The sequence below is a fragment of the Leiobunum rupestre genome, chromosome 4, assembly GCF_980474605.1.
Source record: "Leiobunum rupestre chromosome 4, qqLeiRupe1.1.hap1, whole genome shotgun sequence".
Taxonomy (NCBI): domain Eukaryota; kingdom Metazoa; phylum Arthropoda; class Arachnida; order Opiliones; family Sclerosomatidae; genus Leiobunum; species Leiobunum rupestre.
Genome location: NC_143387.1, coordinates 12,154,999 through 12,172,211, shown reverse-complemented (window position 1 = coordinate 12,172,211; position 17,213 = coordinate 12,154,999).

Sequence of the window (17,213 nt, the reverse complement as noted above, 5' to 3'; positions counted from 1 at the left end):
GAAACGCCGTGTGTCCATTACTAATGATACCTTCAGAGAAAACTACTTTAAATGCTTCATTTTTAAAATGTCATTTAGCAGGGCAAAGGTTGTATGTGGGATCGAACAAAACGATCAATATTTTCAAACAATTGCTATAATTACCACGCAGACCGTCAGAACTGGTCAAGAGCAATGACACAGTGGAACCTGCTATTCAACTCGTTTTCAGATGCAGTTTTATTCACTATTTTTATCACATGAAATTGAATATTACTGCACCTTATTTTCCGCACTTTAAGTATCCCTTAACAAAAACAATGTTTTGAAATAAATATCCGCAATTATATTTTATTTGTGAGATGGATATCTGCCGCACCTAGACAACTCATTTTCACTATTAAAGGAGTCTGAAATTGGTATAACAAGGAAACTATAGAGGTATACACTTCGAATGTCTAAGGTTCCATTGGGATCGTTATACGAAAGCGCGTCGAGAAAAAGGCGGGGCTTAACTACGTCAAGTGCAAGACGTAACATGACATATCTAATTCATTGGCTCGAGGTTTGACGCGAAAAGATTGCGTCGTCATGGTAACAAAAAGGTGATCTTCCCGCGCAAAATAGGCTTATAAAATAGTGGATTTAACGCTTTTTGAACAAAGTCCCATACAATATTTGTATGTTTTCAAATATATGTTTTTAAAAAAGTTAGACCCCTACAAGTGCTATCTCGCCACTCAACATTGTTCATTGTTACCAGCCTTAAAGACCTTCGATGTTTGACTAATGTGTCGAAGGTTCTAAAATTACAGTTATCGATTCACTTTAAGTACTTTTTAATATCAACTTCTTTTACAGTACCAAAATTATTTAATTTGTCTATAAATTTTGGACGGTTTCATTTATTAATTGGTCAGTTTAATTTTTGGTTTTTGAGTACATTTTCTGGCGAAACTAATCTCTTTTCGTTTTAATTGGTATTTATGGACAATTTAATTTAAACCTTTTATTTTTTTTATACAATTGATAAGCATGACTAAAATACCTACAAAGATTCGGCTAGTTTTCCCAATTTTGGATTACTAACTTTTAGTTGGAGATTCAAATCGGTCTGATGTCAGAATCTGTTTAAGTAATTTAAGAAATCGTCCACTTGATGTTTTCTTTTTGATAATCCGGTAACTTATGCCAAGAGACACCCATGAACCAAAGATTGGAATTTAATAAAGAAGGAGCACTTGTAGAGCTGTTTTATATATTTTAGCAGTTTTGGAATCCAGTTATTTTCTCGTTAGTCTCAAAATGTTTACGGATTGTTCATAATCTTCAACGTTTTAAGTGGGATTTAATTTGCATGCTACCAATTTGTCCAGGTGTATTTGTCGAACTTTATGGTTGATGATTCTGACATTTTAAGTATTTATCTCTGTATAATGATTTAATTTTATTGACCTTCGCTCCCGTTGCCACTCTAGGATAATTAAATTCAATCAATTCCAGGCGGCGTATTATTGGCTCCCTAAATATGACGTCCTCTTGACGCGATTGACATTCGTGTGAGTGACGCGTTAAATAACAACGCCTCCTTTTAAATTTCCTCCCCCCTTTAGTTGATTCCCCTGGTTCATGATGCGACGAGACTGATGGAATATAAACTTTATATCTATATATAAATAGATCAATTCTTGGTAGTACTCAAAGGTAAAAGTAGAACTTCGGGCTATCTAGGAAAATTCGCTGAGTTTTGGTGTCGCTTTCTTTGTTGCTGCTAAATCTGATATTATAATTAAAATTGTAATTATTTTGATTAAGGGTTTCTTTACATTCAGCCTTCTCAATCTACAGAACGTCTAAATTCAACTAAAATTCCAGAATTACATGTAGATAAGGAAAAGTTACTACACCTTGACTCTATATTTAAGAAGGCTAAGATGTTACTTTGGAGAACCAGAAGTTCAGTCAGCAGGTCATGGGGACTTAGCCCTAAAGTGGTCTTCTGGCTGTACACCGTGATCATCAGACCATTGCTCTCTTATGCTGCAGTGGTCTGGTGGCCTTAAGTCCGAATTAAGACTGTGAAGAGTGATCAGCGCACCCTACAAAGGCTGGCTTGTGTCAGCATCACGGGAGCTATGAGAACAGCCCCAAGTGCTTCTCTAGAAATTCTCCTGAAGATTCTTCCTCTTCATCTTTCTATAGTGGAAGCTGCTGCTATGGGAGCCTATAGGCTCAACCATAATGGTTGGTGGAAGGCGAATATTTGGGATAATAGCCACACCAAGATCTATCGGGAAATTTCATGTCAGTTACCTGTCTATACCTAATGGGTTCTGATATGATGGCTACGAAGCTACAATTTAGTAAGTCTTTCAATACTTATTTTCCAAGCCGTACGGAGTGGGCCAGCCACAGTACCCTCGGGGCCAGCGGAGAAATCGTCTGGTTTACCGATGGGTCTAAGACCCACTCGGGCTCTTGTTCGGGCATGTATTGTCTTACTTGCAATCTCGGCTTCTTTGAAAGCCTTGGTGTGTATGTTAGTTTTTTTCAGGCGGAAATTGCCTCTATCTGCTTCTGTGTTGACTTTTGTCTTGAAAAGAAGCTTCATGGCAACGTTATCCATATTAATTCGGATAGTCAAGCAGCCCTCAAGGCTCTCAACCAGTTTCAGTTCTCTTCAAAACTGGTTTATAGCTGTTTGAATCTCTTCTCGGAGCTAAGCACCAACAATAAAGTTCAGCTCTATTGGGTTCCTGGCCATCGGGGTACTATGGTAATGAGAAAGCCGATGTCTTAGCCAAGAAGGGGGCTGAGGCTGGGTTCTTTGGTCCTGAACCTGCCGTTCCTATCCCCTCTAGCATAGTTCGCGGCCTTATCTCTAACACCATGACTGACCGTCAACTCAAGCATTGGCTTGAGATGGATGGCCAAAGGCAGTCTAAAGAGTTTATCTCGGGCCCCTCTAGGCAGAGAGCTAAGGAGTTGCTATCGCTTTCCAAATCTAATATCAGGTTGGTTGTGGGCCTACTAACAGGTCACTGTCCCCTTAACAGACATCTTTACCTGATTGGAATTAGTGATGATCCTATCTGTAGGGCATGTCAGGTTGAGGAGGAAACCGCCTCTCATGTGCTTTGTAGGTGCGATTACTACGCCGTCCAAAGATTCGAGCATCTTGGTATGCATCAGCTGGAAGCTTCTGATTTCTATAATATGCCGGCCAAAAGGATTCTCCGTTTTGTTTCGGATATCGGGCTTTTTAAGTCTTAAGGTTCGGGGTTGCACAATGGACCTCTCGTCGAAGTGTGCGAACGGGCATGTCCCAAGCCCTTCACCCCTTTCACTAATAATAATAATAATAATAATACAGAGCCGGGATTTCTTTAATTGCCTTACAAAAGCGTGGGGGTAAGTTTCTTTCTTGTTGAAAATTCGACCCCTCTCAAAAGGAGAGAAGATTCTCGAGGGACTCTGTGTAACGATAACGCCATCTAATATGATCTATCGAAATTCAAATATGGTCTAATATATCATACGTTTTACAAGGCTTAGCAATTCAGTGTTGTTATACATGGAAGGTTGGGCTGGGATGGCACCTATTTAACTAAGTTGCTAATATATTTAAAAAAAGATGCAAGTTTATTTGTTCTGTCAAGAACCGCATTAATTAAAACATATGCTTCAATATTCTATGCATTTTTATTTATCTTTAATGCAAAATTCCTAAATACAAATTTACTTACTTCTTAATTTAATTCTTTATCTTTGAAATATCCGAAACTTATGTCCCAACTATACTGATTCCGTAAATCTGGACTGATAAACTCTTCGTTTTGATGTTAAAATTGGTAGATGTTTTAGCTCTTGGATCGTTTTTCCTCGCGTTTTTCTCTTTAATTTCCCCTTTTTTTGGTAGTAAACTTGGCGAAAGCTTATTATTCTTTGTCGTTTTTTGGTTATTATTTGCCAATTTTTATCGAAATTACTTGCTACAGATTTCTTTTTCGTTTTAGATTTCCCAATTCTTTAATAGTTATATTTAGTTGATGCATCTTTCAGTGGTTGTACAGGCTGCCATTTTCCTGTGTTTCTATAAATTCCCACCAGGTGCCGATCTCGGTCTTAATCCCGTGATAGGTGGTCAAAATTGTCCTCCGGCCTAGACTCCCCCCTCTCTCTGGTAAGCCAAATGCGCCCCCAGTGGGCTCTATAGCTCTATGATCACTTCCCCTAATCTATTTCTGGTATTTCATTTTTTATCTTTTTCTCTGAATTTCTTTTATTTGTTATAACACCTTCTTAAAGTCAATCAATTCAATGATATCAGCCCGAGGAATATGAAATTTTCCAATTTAAGATTTAATAAAGACTAGTTCTACAGTCCTTAAACAGCAGTAGCTTTTTGCTCTAATGCTTTTTAGGTTTATCCATTAATTAGACATTCGTGTATAACGCACGCCTACAGAATGCTTTCTGGATTTTTCATCCTTTCTTTGAAACTTAAACAATATTAGGGCTCACTTTACTGCTGTGTACTACTGCTGTCGTTCTCTATAATGTGAAATACAGTTTTGTATAGCCTTTCCACAGTACCTGTGTCTAAAAATAGAAGAAAAGTCTTAGAATAAGTATATATAGTTTCCTCTCCGATTTTTATCGATTAATATTAGTGTGGATTTTCTTTTAACTAAATATAGCTGAAATACATCTAAAACAGGAGCTGGAGCAGTTTTGCTGGGAATCAATTCATTTTATAAACAACACAGGCTAGTCTCTTATTCCTAGTAACGACATTCATGTGGATTATGCGCGAAACGCGAAAAAATTACTTTCGATCATAACAACTGGAAAACTCACCGGATTGTCAAAGCAGAGTGGACGTTATACATACTGATACACAAAAGGTACAATTATTAAATGGTTTTAAACTTTATATTAATTTAATCATTGTTTTTATTTTAACTAAATTGGAATGGATTCCCTGGGTTGTATACTATTGGACCGAATCCCGTTTGACTGAATCCCATTGAATCGAAAAGTATTTTTATAGCCCAACATGGCGGGATTCAGTTGAATGGGAAATTTAAATCTGGTTCGTTTTCACTTCGGGTAGGTTAGTACAGGTTGGGTTATGTTAGGTTATGTTAGTTCAGGTTGGGTTAGGTTAGGTTGGGTTGGGTTGGGTTGGGTTGGGTTGGGTTAGGTTAGGTTAGTTCGGGTTGGGTTGGGTTAGGTTAGGTTAGATATGGTAGGCAACTATTTCACGTCGGGTCTTATCAAGGTTATTTTCCAAAATTAAACCCGGAAAATATCAAATTTCAAGGGAAAAATGTCTAAAAATACACGTCGGTACGAAATAATAAATATTTAAGACATAGTTTAGTCCAAATTAGATATACTATCGTCACGTAACCTAACATATATAAATATGTATAACTAACGATATATTGAATGAAAACCGCGCAAAACGCGGTTTTTGGTCGATTGCAATTCGGTTGAATGGTACATTCGGACGAATTGGATTTAGTTCCAATGGTCTACAATCGATTCCCTGTACTTGAGGGTACAAAAATAAAAAATCTTTTAAGCTGCACTAGGAATTATCAGTTTCAAAGATTGACAATTGTTTTAAATAACGGAAGTGTAACCTTAGCAGAATGCCAGCCGAAAGGTTGAATTGCAAACGGCGCAGTTGCAAATTCAGCCGCATCCTCATTAGCATTCGGTGAAGGAATCAAGAGCGTCGACTGTTGGGCGCACGTCATAGAAATGTTGAGAAACATTTGGTGAGTGGAAGACCGTCGTTACGAGACATGGCTTGTCCACAATTGGCTCATTTCTGGAGAATTGGACGTGGCCTGTACAGCTGCGAAAAACAGTGGAAATTCAACGAGGAGACAGAAAACTGTGCTTAATATTTTGAAGACGAAACTTTGGTTTGTTTGAAGGTTTTGAAAAGGATATAATTTTGTGGAAATAATTGCTTAGATTAAATAAAAATAGCATTATTGTACCTTGCAAGTTACTTTTTGTATTCCAGTCGATGAAACAAGAAATAACTTCTTACCGCTTGCTCACAAGCCGAAAATGGAGAGCACTTCCTACCATTGTGCACGATTGGATGACTTTTTTAGCTCAAAGAAACAGAAAAATTACGAGCTACTTCATTCAATCTGGGAAAAACAATCTGAGTGGTTTTGGAACTTATTTGAAATGGTAAAGTAAAATCTAGAGAGTATTCAGAACGGTGATGATTGGGAAGTGGCCACTGTCGTTCATATCAGTGGCGGAACGATAAATATTTGGTTTGGTAAGTCAAGTAACTAATGAGCCCCTATCTTAATATGTTGTGCCCCTTTTAAAGATTTTGGGCCCTATATTATTTGCTAAAACTATTTCCTACTTAAAATCATATTCTATGCTCCATGCGATAAATTTCTATAGAATTTTAAGGAATTTCAAATTTACGCTACAAAGGCTATCCCTTATTATAAAATTCTTCGGCCCCATGATAGAATTTTGGGTGCCCCATTTATAATTTCAAGGTTGATCATGGCATACCTTTCACAACCCCCTGGCGACGCCAATGGTCATTCCAGAAGGACGTCGTTTGCAAGCCACTCTGGGATAAATAATTCATTTAGAAAATGTACAACGTTCGCCCACAATACCACATGCGGAGAAAAACCAATGAGAACGCCCAAAATTATTTTGATATTTTTGTGCGAGAGTAATTTCCACTATTAATAATGAAGTATTTTTGTATTTATTTTACAAATTTATGTATTTCAAATAAATGGGTTGCCAAAACATATATTTAAGGCGGTACTTAATATTCCAAATCCGAGCAAATTTAGTTTCGGGGCCTTTAATTATTTATGATCATATATTTTGTTTAATGTACGGTTATTAATTATTAATAACTAACAGGAGCGAATGACAAAGGAGTCCGGGACGCTACCTTTTGTAGTGTTGAATATGGCGTGATTTTGACACGTCACAAATTTTAGCTAAGGTACCGCCATCTATGAAACCGAAAGAAAAAAATGCATATCAATTGATTCGCGTTTTGTATTTTAACTAGTGCACCAAAGTAGTCTGGGTAATTTTTGAAAATGGCAACTTTCGATCCTATCAGTTCTCGTCATAAATCAACCCATTATAATTATTACCAGTCAAAAACCAAATAGAAGTGTACACTTTACAATTATAAACCAAAACATTCCTCTAAATTTGTACAAAAAAAAAGATTGGTTAGTTTCAAAGACAAGGAAACTCAAGCCACTTCTAAAATTTCTGATTGTGCGGTGCAAACAGTGTCTGGTGATGATTCAACAGAATTGCCCTTATCAACAAAGTATTAGGAATACTAAATTCTAAAATATACTGCACTTTGCGATACAAGAATGGTTTGTTTTGCACATACACATATTCCTTAATTTCTAGAGTGAATCTAAACATTGAAATGCTAGAATAGGATTATAATTGGCGGGTGGCGGGAAGTTTGAATTAGACAATTTCTGTCGATATGCTAGAATAGGATTATAAATGGCGGGATGTATGAATTATGCAAATTCTTTCGATATGATAGAATTGGATTATAATTGGCGGGAAGTTTGAATTATCCAATTTCCGTGAATATGCTAGAATAGGATTATAATGGGCGGGATGTATGAATTGGATAATTTCTTTCGATATGCTAGAATAGGATTATAAGTGGCGGGATGTATGAATTAGATCATTTCTTTCGATATGCTAGAATAGGATTATAATTGGCGGGATGTATGAATTAGATAATTTCTTTCGATGTGCTAGAATAGGATTATAATTGGCGGGTGGCGGGAAGTTTGAATTAGCCAATTTCTGTCGATATGCTAGAATAGGATTATAAATGGCGGGATTTATGGATTATGCAATTTCTTTCGATATGCTAGAATTGGATTATAATTGGCGGGAAGTTTGAATTAGGCAATTTCTTTCGATATGCTAGAATAGGATTATAATGGAGGGAAGTATGAATTCGATACTTTCTTTCGATATGCTAGAAAAGGATTATAATTGGCGGGATGTATGAATTAGATTATTTCTATCGATATGCTAGAATAGGATTATAATTGGCGGGATGTATGAATTAGATAATTTATTTCGATATGCTAGAATAGGATTATTATTGGTGGGTAGGCGCGAAGTTTGAATACGGCAATTTCTTTCGATATGCCAGAAATGGATTATAATTGGCGGGAAGTTTGAATTAGGCAATTTCGTTCGATATGCTAGAATAGGAATATAATTGGCGGGTTGTATGAATTAGATAATTTCTTTCGATGTGCTAGAATAGGATTATAATTGGCGGGTGGCGGGAAATTTGAATTAGACAATTTATTTCGGAATGCTAGAATAGGATTATAATTGGCGGGTGGCGGGATGTTTGAATAAGACAATTTCTGTCGATATGCTAGAATATGATTATAATTGGTGGGTGGCGGGAAGTTTGAATTAGACAAATTCTGTCGATATGCTAGAATAGGATTATAAATGGCGGGATGTATGAATTATGCAATTTCTTTCGATATGCTAGAATTGGATTATAATTAGCGGGAAGTTTGAATTAGATAATTTCTTTCGATATGCTAGAAAAGGATTATAATTGGCGGGATGTATGAATAAGATTATTTCTATCGATATGCTAGAATAGGATTATAATTGGCGGGATGTATGAATTAGATAATTTCTTTCGATATGCTAGAATAGGATTATAATTAGCGGGATGAATGAATTAGATAATTTCGTTCGATATGCTAGAATAGGATTATAATTGGCGGGATGTATGAATTAGATAATTTCGTTCGAAATGCTAGAATAGGATTATAATTGGCGGGATGTATGAATTAGATAATTTCTTTCGATATGCTAGAATAGGATTATAATTGGCGGTTGGCGGGAAATTTGAATTAGACAATTTATTTCGGAATGTTAGAATAGGATTAAAATTGGCGAGTGGCGGAAAGTTTGAATAAACCAATTTCTTTCGATATGCTAGAATAGGATTATAATTGGCGGGAAGTTTGAATTAAGTTATTTCTTTCGATATGCTAGAATAGGATTATAATTGGCGGGTGGCGGGAAATTTGAATTAGACAATTTATTTCGGAATGCTAGAATAGGATTATAATTGGCGGGTGGCGGGATGTTTGAATAAGACAATTTCTGTCGATATGCTAGAATAGGATTATAATTGGTGGGTGGCTGGAAGTTTGAATTAGACAATTTCTGTCGATATGCTAAAATAGGATTATAAATGGCGGAATGTATGAATTATGCAATTTCTTTCGATACGCTAGAATTGGATTATAATTGGCGGGAAGTTTGAATTAGATAATTTCTTTCGATATGCTAGAAAAGGATTATAATTGGCGGGATGTATGAATTAGATAATTTATTTAGATATGCTAGAATAGGATTATAATTGGTGGGTAGGCGCGAAGTTTGAATTAGGCAATTTCTTTCGATATGCCAGAATTGGATTATAATTGGCGGGAAGTTTGAATTAGGCAATTTCTTTCGATATGCGAGAATAGGATTATATTTGCCGATATGTATGAATTAGATAATTTCTTTCGATATGCTAGAATAGGATTATAATTGGCGGGTGGCGGGATGTTTGAATTAGACAATTTCTGTCGATATGCTAGAATAGGATTATAAATGGCGGGATTTATGGATTATGCAATTTCTTTCGATATGCTAGAATTTGATTATAATTAGCGGGAAGTTTGAATTAAGTTATTTCTTTCGATATGCTAGAATAGGATTATAATTGGCGGGTGGCGGGAAATTTGAATTAGACAATTTCTGTCGATATACTAGAATAGGATTATAATTGGTGGGTGGCTGGAAGTTTGAATTAGACAATTTCTGTCGATATGCTAAAATAGGATTATAAATGGCGGGATTTATGAATTATGCAATTTCTTTCGATACGCTAGAATTGGATTATAATTGGCGGGAAGTTTGAATTAGATAATTTCTTTCGATATGCTAGAAAAGGATTATAATTGGCGGGATGTATGAATTAGATAATTTATTTAGATATGCTAGAATAGGATTATAATTGGTGGGTAGGCGCGAAGTTTGAATTAGGCAATTTCTTTCGATATGCCAGAATTGGATTATAATTGGCGGGAAGTTTGAATTAGGCAATTTCTTTCGATATGCGATAATAGGATTATATTTTCCGGGATGTATGAATTAGATAATTTCTTTCGATATGCTAGAAAAGGATTATAATTGGCGGGATGTATGAATTAGATAATTTATTTCGATATGCTAGAATAGGATTATAATTGGTGGGTAGGCGCGAAGTTTGAATACGGCAATTTATTTCGGAATGCTAGAATAGGATTATAATTGGCGGGTGGCGGGATGTTTGAATTAGACAATTTCTGTTGATATGCTAGAATAGGATTATAATTGGTGGGTGGCGGGAAGTTTGAATTAGACAATTTCTGTCGATATGCTAGAATAGGATTATAAATGGCGGGATTTATGGATTATGCAATTTCTTTAGATATGCTAGAATTTGATTATAATTATCGGGAAGTTTGAATTAGGCAATTTCTTTCGATATGCTAGAATAGGATTATAATGGGCGGGATGTATGAATTCGATACTTTCTTTCGATATGCTAGAAAAGGATTATAATTGGCGGGATGTATGAATTAGATAATTTATTTCGATATGCTAGAATAGGATTATAATTGGTGGGTAGGCGCGAAGTTTGAATACGGCAATTTATTTCGGAATGCTAGAATAGGATTATAATTGGCGGGTGGCCGGATGTTTGAATAAGACAATTTCTGTCGATATGCTAGAATATGATTATAATTGGTGGGTGGCGGGAAGTTTGAATTAGACAAATTCTGTCGATATGCTAGAATAGGATTATAAATGGCGGGATGTATGAATTATGCAATTTCTTTCGATATGCTAGAATTGGATTATAATAGGCGGGAAGTTTGAATTAGATAATTCCTTTCGATATGCTAGAAAAAGATTATAATTGGCTGGATGTATGAATAAGATTATTTCTATCGATATGCTAGAATAGGATTATAATTGGTGGGTAGGCGCGAAGTTTGAATTAGGCAATTTCTTTCGATATGCCAGAATTGGATTATAATTGGCGGGATGTATGAATTAGATAATTTCTTTCGATATGCTAGAATAAGATTATAATTGGCGGGTGGCGGGAAGTTTGAATTAGACAATTTCTGTCGATATGCTAGAATAGGATTATAATTAGCGGGATGAATGAATTAGATAATTTCGTTCGATATGCTAGAATAGGATTATAATTGGCGGGGTGTATGAATTAGATAATTTCTTTCGATATGCTAGAATAGGATTATAATTGGCGGTTGGTGGGAAATTTGAATTAGACAATTTATTTCGGAATGCTAGAATAGGATTAAATTTGGCGAGTGGCGGGAAGTTTGAATAAACCAATTTCTTTCGATATGCTAGAATAGGATTATAATTGGCGGGAAGTTTGAATTAAGTTATTTCTTTCGATATGCTAGAATAGGATTATAATTGGCGGGTGGCGGGAAATTTGAATTAGACAATTTATTTCGGAATGCTAGAATAGGATTATAATTGGCGGGTGGTGGGATGTTTAAATAGGACAATTTCTGTCGATATGCTAGAATAGGATTATAATTGGTGGGTGGCTGGAAGTTTGAATTAGACAATTTCTGTCGATATGCTAGAATAGGATTATAAATGGCGGGATGTATGAATTATGCAATTTCTTTCGATACGCTTGAATTGGATTATAATTGGCGGGAAGTTTGAATTAGATAATTTCTTTCGATACGCTAGAAAAGGATTATAATTGGCGGGATGTATGAATTAGATAATTTATTTAGATATGCTAGAATAGGATTATAATTGGCGGGTGGCGAGAAATTTGAATTAGACAATTTATTTCGGAATGCTAGAATAGGATTATAATTGGCGGGTGGCGGGATGTTTGAATAAGACAATTTCTGTCGATATGCTAGAATATGATTATAATTGGTGGGTGGCGGGAAGTTTTAATTAGACAAATTCTGTCGATATGCTAGAATAGGATTATAAATGGCGGGATGTATGAATTATGCAATTTCTTTCGATATGCTAGAATTGGATTATAATTGGCGGGAAGTTTGAATTAGATAATTTCTTTCGATATGCTAGAAAAGGATTATAATTCGCGGGTGGCGGGAAGTTTGAATTAGACAATTTCTTTCGATATGCTAGAAAAGGATTATAATTGGCGGGATGTATGAATAAGATTATTTCTATCGATATGCTAGAATAGGATTATAATTGGCGGGATGTATAAATTAGATAATTTATTTCGATATGCTAGAATAGGATTATAATTGGTGGGTAGGCGCGAAGTTTGAATTAGGCAATTTCTTTCGATATGCCAGAATTGGATTATAATTGGCGGGATGTATGAATTAGATAATTTCTTTCGATATGCTAGAATAGGATTATAATTGGCGGGTGGCGGGAAGTTTGAATTAGACAATTTCTGTCGATATGCTAGAATAGGATTATAATTGGCGGGATGAATGAATTAGATAATTTCGTTCGATATGCTAGAATAGGATTATAATTGGCGGGATGTATGAATTAGATAATTTCGTTCGAAATGCTAGAATAGGATTATAATTGGCGGGATGTATGAATTAGATAATTTCTTTCGATATGCTAGAATAGGATTATAATTGGCGGTTGGCGGGAAATTTGAATTAGACAATTTATTTCGGAATGCTAGAATAGGATTAAATTTGGCGAGTGGCGGGAAGTTTGAATAAACCAATTTCTTTCGATATGCTAGAATAGGATTATAATTGGCGGGAAGTTTGAATTAAGTTATTTCTTTCGATATGCTAGAATAGGATTATAATTGGCGGGTGGCGGGAAATTTGAATTAGACAATTTATTTCGGAATGCTAGAATAGGATTATAATTGGTGGGTGACTGGAAGTTTGAATTAGACAATTTCTGTCGATATGCTAGAATAGGATTATAAATGGCGAGATGTATGAATTATGCAATTTCTTTCGATACGCTAGAATTGGATTATAATTGGCGGGAAGTTTGAATTAGATAATTTCTTTCGATATGCTAGAAAAGGATTATAATTGGCGGGATGTATGTTTTAGATAATTTATTTAGATATGCTAGAATAGGATTATAATTGGTGGGTAGGCGCGAAGTTTGAATTAGGCAATTTTTTTCGATATGCCAGAATTGGATTATAATTGGCGGGAAGTTTGAATTAGGCAATTTCTTTCGATATGCGAGAATAGGATTATAATTGGCGGGATGTATGAATTAGATAATTTCTTTCGATATGCTAGAATAGGATTATAATTGGCGGGTGGCGGGAAGTTTGAATTAGACAATTTCTGTCGATATGCTAGAATAGGATTATAATTGGCGGGATGTATGAATTAGATAATTTCGTTCGAAATGCTAGAATAGGATTATAATTGGCGGGATGTATGAATTAGATAATTTCTTTCGATGTGCTAGAATAGGATAATAATTGGCGGGTGGCGGGAAATTTGAATTAGACAATTTATTTCGGAATGCTAGAATAGGATTAAAATTGGCGAGTGGCGGGAAGTTTGAATAAACCAATTTCTTTCGATATGCTAGAATAGGATTATAATTGGCGGGAAGTTTGAATTAGGTAATTTCTTTCGATATGCTAGAATAGGATTATAATTGGCGGGATGTATGAATTAGATAATTTCTTTCGATATGCTAGAATAGGATTATAATTGGCGGGTGGCGGGAAGTTTGAATTAGACAATTTCTTTCGATGTGCTAGAATAGGATTATAATTGGCGGGATGTATGAATTAGATAACTTCTTTTGATGTGCTAGAATAGGATTATAATTGGCGGGTGGCGGGAAATTTGAATTAGACAATTTATTTCGGAATGCTAGAATAGGATTAAAATTGGCGAGTGGCGGGAAGTTTGAATAAACCAATTTCTTTCGATATGCTAGAATAGGATTATAATTGGCGGGAAGTTTGAATTAGGTAATTTCTTTCGATATGCTAGAATAGGATTATAATTGGCGGGATGTATGAATTAGATAATTTCTTTCGATATGCTAGAATAGGATTATAATTGGCGGGTGGCGGGAAGTTTGAATTAGACAATTTCTGTCGATATGCTAGAATAGGATTATAATTAGCGGGATGAATGAATTAGATAATTTCGTTCGATATGCTAGAATAGGATTATAATTGGCGGGATGTATGAATTAGATAATTTCTTTCGATATGCTAGAATAGGTTTATAATTGGCGGTTGGCGGGAAATTTGAATTAGACAATTTATTTCGGAATGCTAGAATAGGATTAAAATTGGCGAGAGGCGGGAAGTTTGAATAAACCAATTTCTTTCGATATGCTAGAATAGGATTATAATTGGCGGGAAGTTTGAATTAAGTTATTTCTTTCGATATGCTAGAATAGGATTATAATTGGCGGGTGGCGGGAAATTTGAATTAGACAATTTATTTCGGAATGCTAGAATAGGATTATAATTGGCGGGTGGTGGGATGTTTAAATAGGACAATTTCTGTCGATATGCTAGAATAGGATTATAATTGGTGGGTGGCTGGAAGTTTGAATTAGACAATTTCTGTCGATATGCTAGAATAGGATTATAAATGGCGGGATGTATGAATTATGCAATTTCTTTCGATACGCTTGAATTGGATTATAATTGGCGGGATGTATGAATTAGATAATTTATTTAGATATGCTAGAATAGGATTATAATTGGTGGGTAGGCGCGAAGTTTGAATTAGGCAATTTTTTTCGATATGCCAGAATTGGATTATAATTGGCGGGAAGTTTGAATTAGGCAATTTCTTTCGATATGCGAGAATAGGATTATAATTGGCGGGATGTATGAATTAGATTATTTCTTTCGATATGCTAGAATAGGATTATAATTGGCGGGTGGCGGGAAGTTTGAATTAGACAATTTCTGTCGATATGCTAGAATAGGATTATAATTGGCGGGATGTATGAATTAGATAATTTCGTTCGAAATGCTAGAATAGGATTATAATTGGCGGGATGTATGAATTAGATAATTTCTTTCGTTGTGCTAGAATAGGATTATAATTGGCGGGTGGCGGGAAATTTGAATTAGACAATTTATTTCGGAATGCTAGAATAGGATTAAAATTGGCGAGTGGCGGGAAGTTTGAATAAACCAATTTCTTTCGATATGCTAGAATAGGATTATAATTGGCGGGAAGTTTGAATTAGGTAATTTCTTTCGATATGCTAGAATAGGATTATAATTGGCGGGATGTATGAATTAGATAATTTCTTTCGATATGCTAGAATATGATTATAATTGGCGGGTGGCGGGAAGTTTGAATTAGACAATTTCTTTCGATGTGCTAGAATAGGATTATAATTGGCGGGATGTATGAATTAGATAACTTCTTTCGATGTGCTAGAATAGGATTATAATTGGCGGGTGGCGGGAAATTTGAATTAGACAATTTATTTCGGAATGCTAGAATAGGATTAAAATTGGCGAGTGGCGGGAAGTTTGAATAAACCAATTTCTTTCGATATGCTAGAATAGGATTATAATTGGCGGGAAGTTTGAATTAGGTAATTTCTTTCGATATGCTAGAATAGGATTATAATTGGCGGGATGTATGAATTAGATAATTTCTTTCGATATGCTAGAATAGGATTATAATTGGCGGGTGGCGGGAAGTTTGAATTAGGCAATTTCTTTCGATATACTAGAATAGGATTATAATTGGCGGGATGTATGAATTAGATAATTTCTTTCGATATGCTAGAATAGGATTATAATTGGCGGGTGACGGGAAGTTTGAATTAGACAATTTCTGTCGATATGCTAGAATAGGATTATAATTGGCGGGATGTATGAATTAGATAATTTCGTTCGAAATGCTAGAATAGGATTATAATTGGCGGGATGTATGCATTAGATAATTTCTTTCGATGTGCTAGAATAGGATTATAATTGGCGGGTGGCGGGAAATTTGAATTAGACAATTTATTTCGAAATGCTAGAATAGGATTAAAATTGGCGAGTGTCGGGAAGTTTGAATAAACCAATTTCTTTCGATATGCTAGAATAGGATTATAATTGGCGGGAAGTTTGAATTAGGTAATTTCTTTCGATATGCTAGAATAGGATTATTATTGGCGGGATGTATGAATTAGATAATTTCTTTCGATATGCTAGAATAAGATTATAATTGGCGGGTGGCGGGAAGTTTGAATTAGACAATTTCTGTCGATATGCTAGAATAGGATTATAATTAGCGGGATGAATGAATTAGATAATTTCGTTCGATATGCTAGAATAGGATTATAATTGGCGGGATGTATGAATTAGATAATTTCTTTCGATATGCTAGAATAGGATTATAATTGGCGGTTGGCGGGAAATTTGAATTAGACAATTGCTTTCGGAATGCTAGAATAGGATTAAAATTGGCGAGTGGCGGGAAGTTTGAATAAACCAATTTCTTTCGATATGCTAGAATAGGATTATAATTGGCGGGAAGTTTGAATTAAGTTATTTCTTTCGATATGCTAGAATAGGATTATAATTGGCGGGTGGCGGGAAATTTGAATTAGACAATTTATTTCGGAATGCTAGAATAGGATTATAATTGGCGGGTGGTGGGATGTTTAAATAGGACAATTTCTGTCGATATGCTAGAATAGGATTATAATTGGTGGGTGGCTGGAAGTTTGAATTAGACAATTTCTGTCGATATGCTAGAATAGGATTATAAATGGCGGGATATATGAATTATGCAATTTCTTTCGATACGCTTGAATTGGATTATAATTGGCGGGAAGTTTGAATTAGATAATTTCTTTCGATACGCTAGAAAAGGATTATAATTGGCGGGATGTATGAATTAGATAATTTATTTAGATATGCTAGAATAGGATTATAATTGGTGGGTAGGCGCGAAGTTTGAATTAGGCAATTTCTTTCGATATGCCAGAATTGGATTATAATTGGCGGGGAGTTTGAATTAGGCAATTTCTATCGATATGCGAGAATAGGATTATAATTGGCGGGATGTATGAATTAGATAATTTCTTTCGATATGCTAGAATAGGATTATAATTGGCGG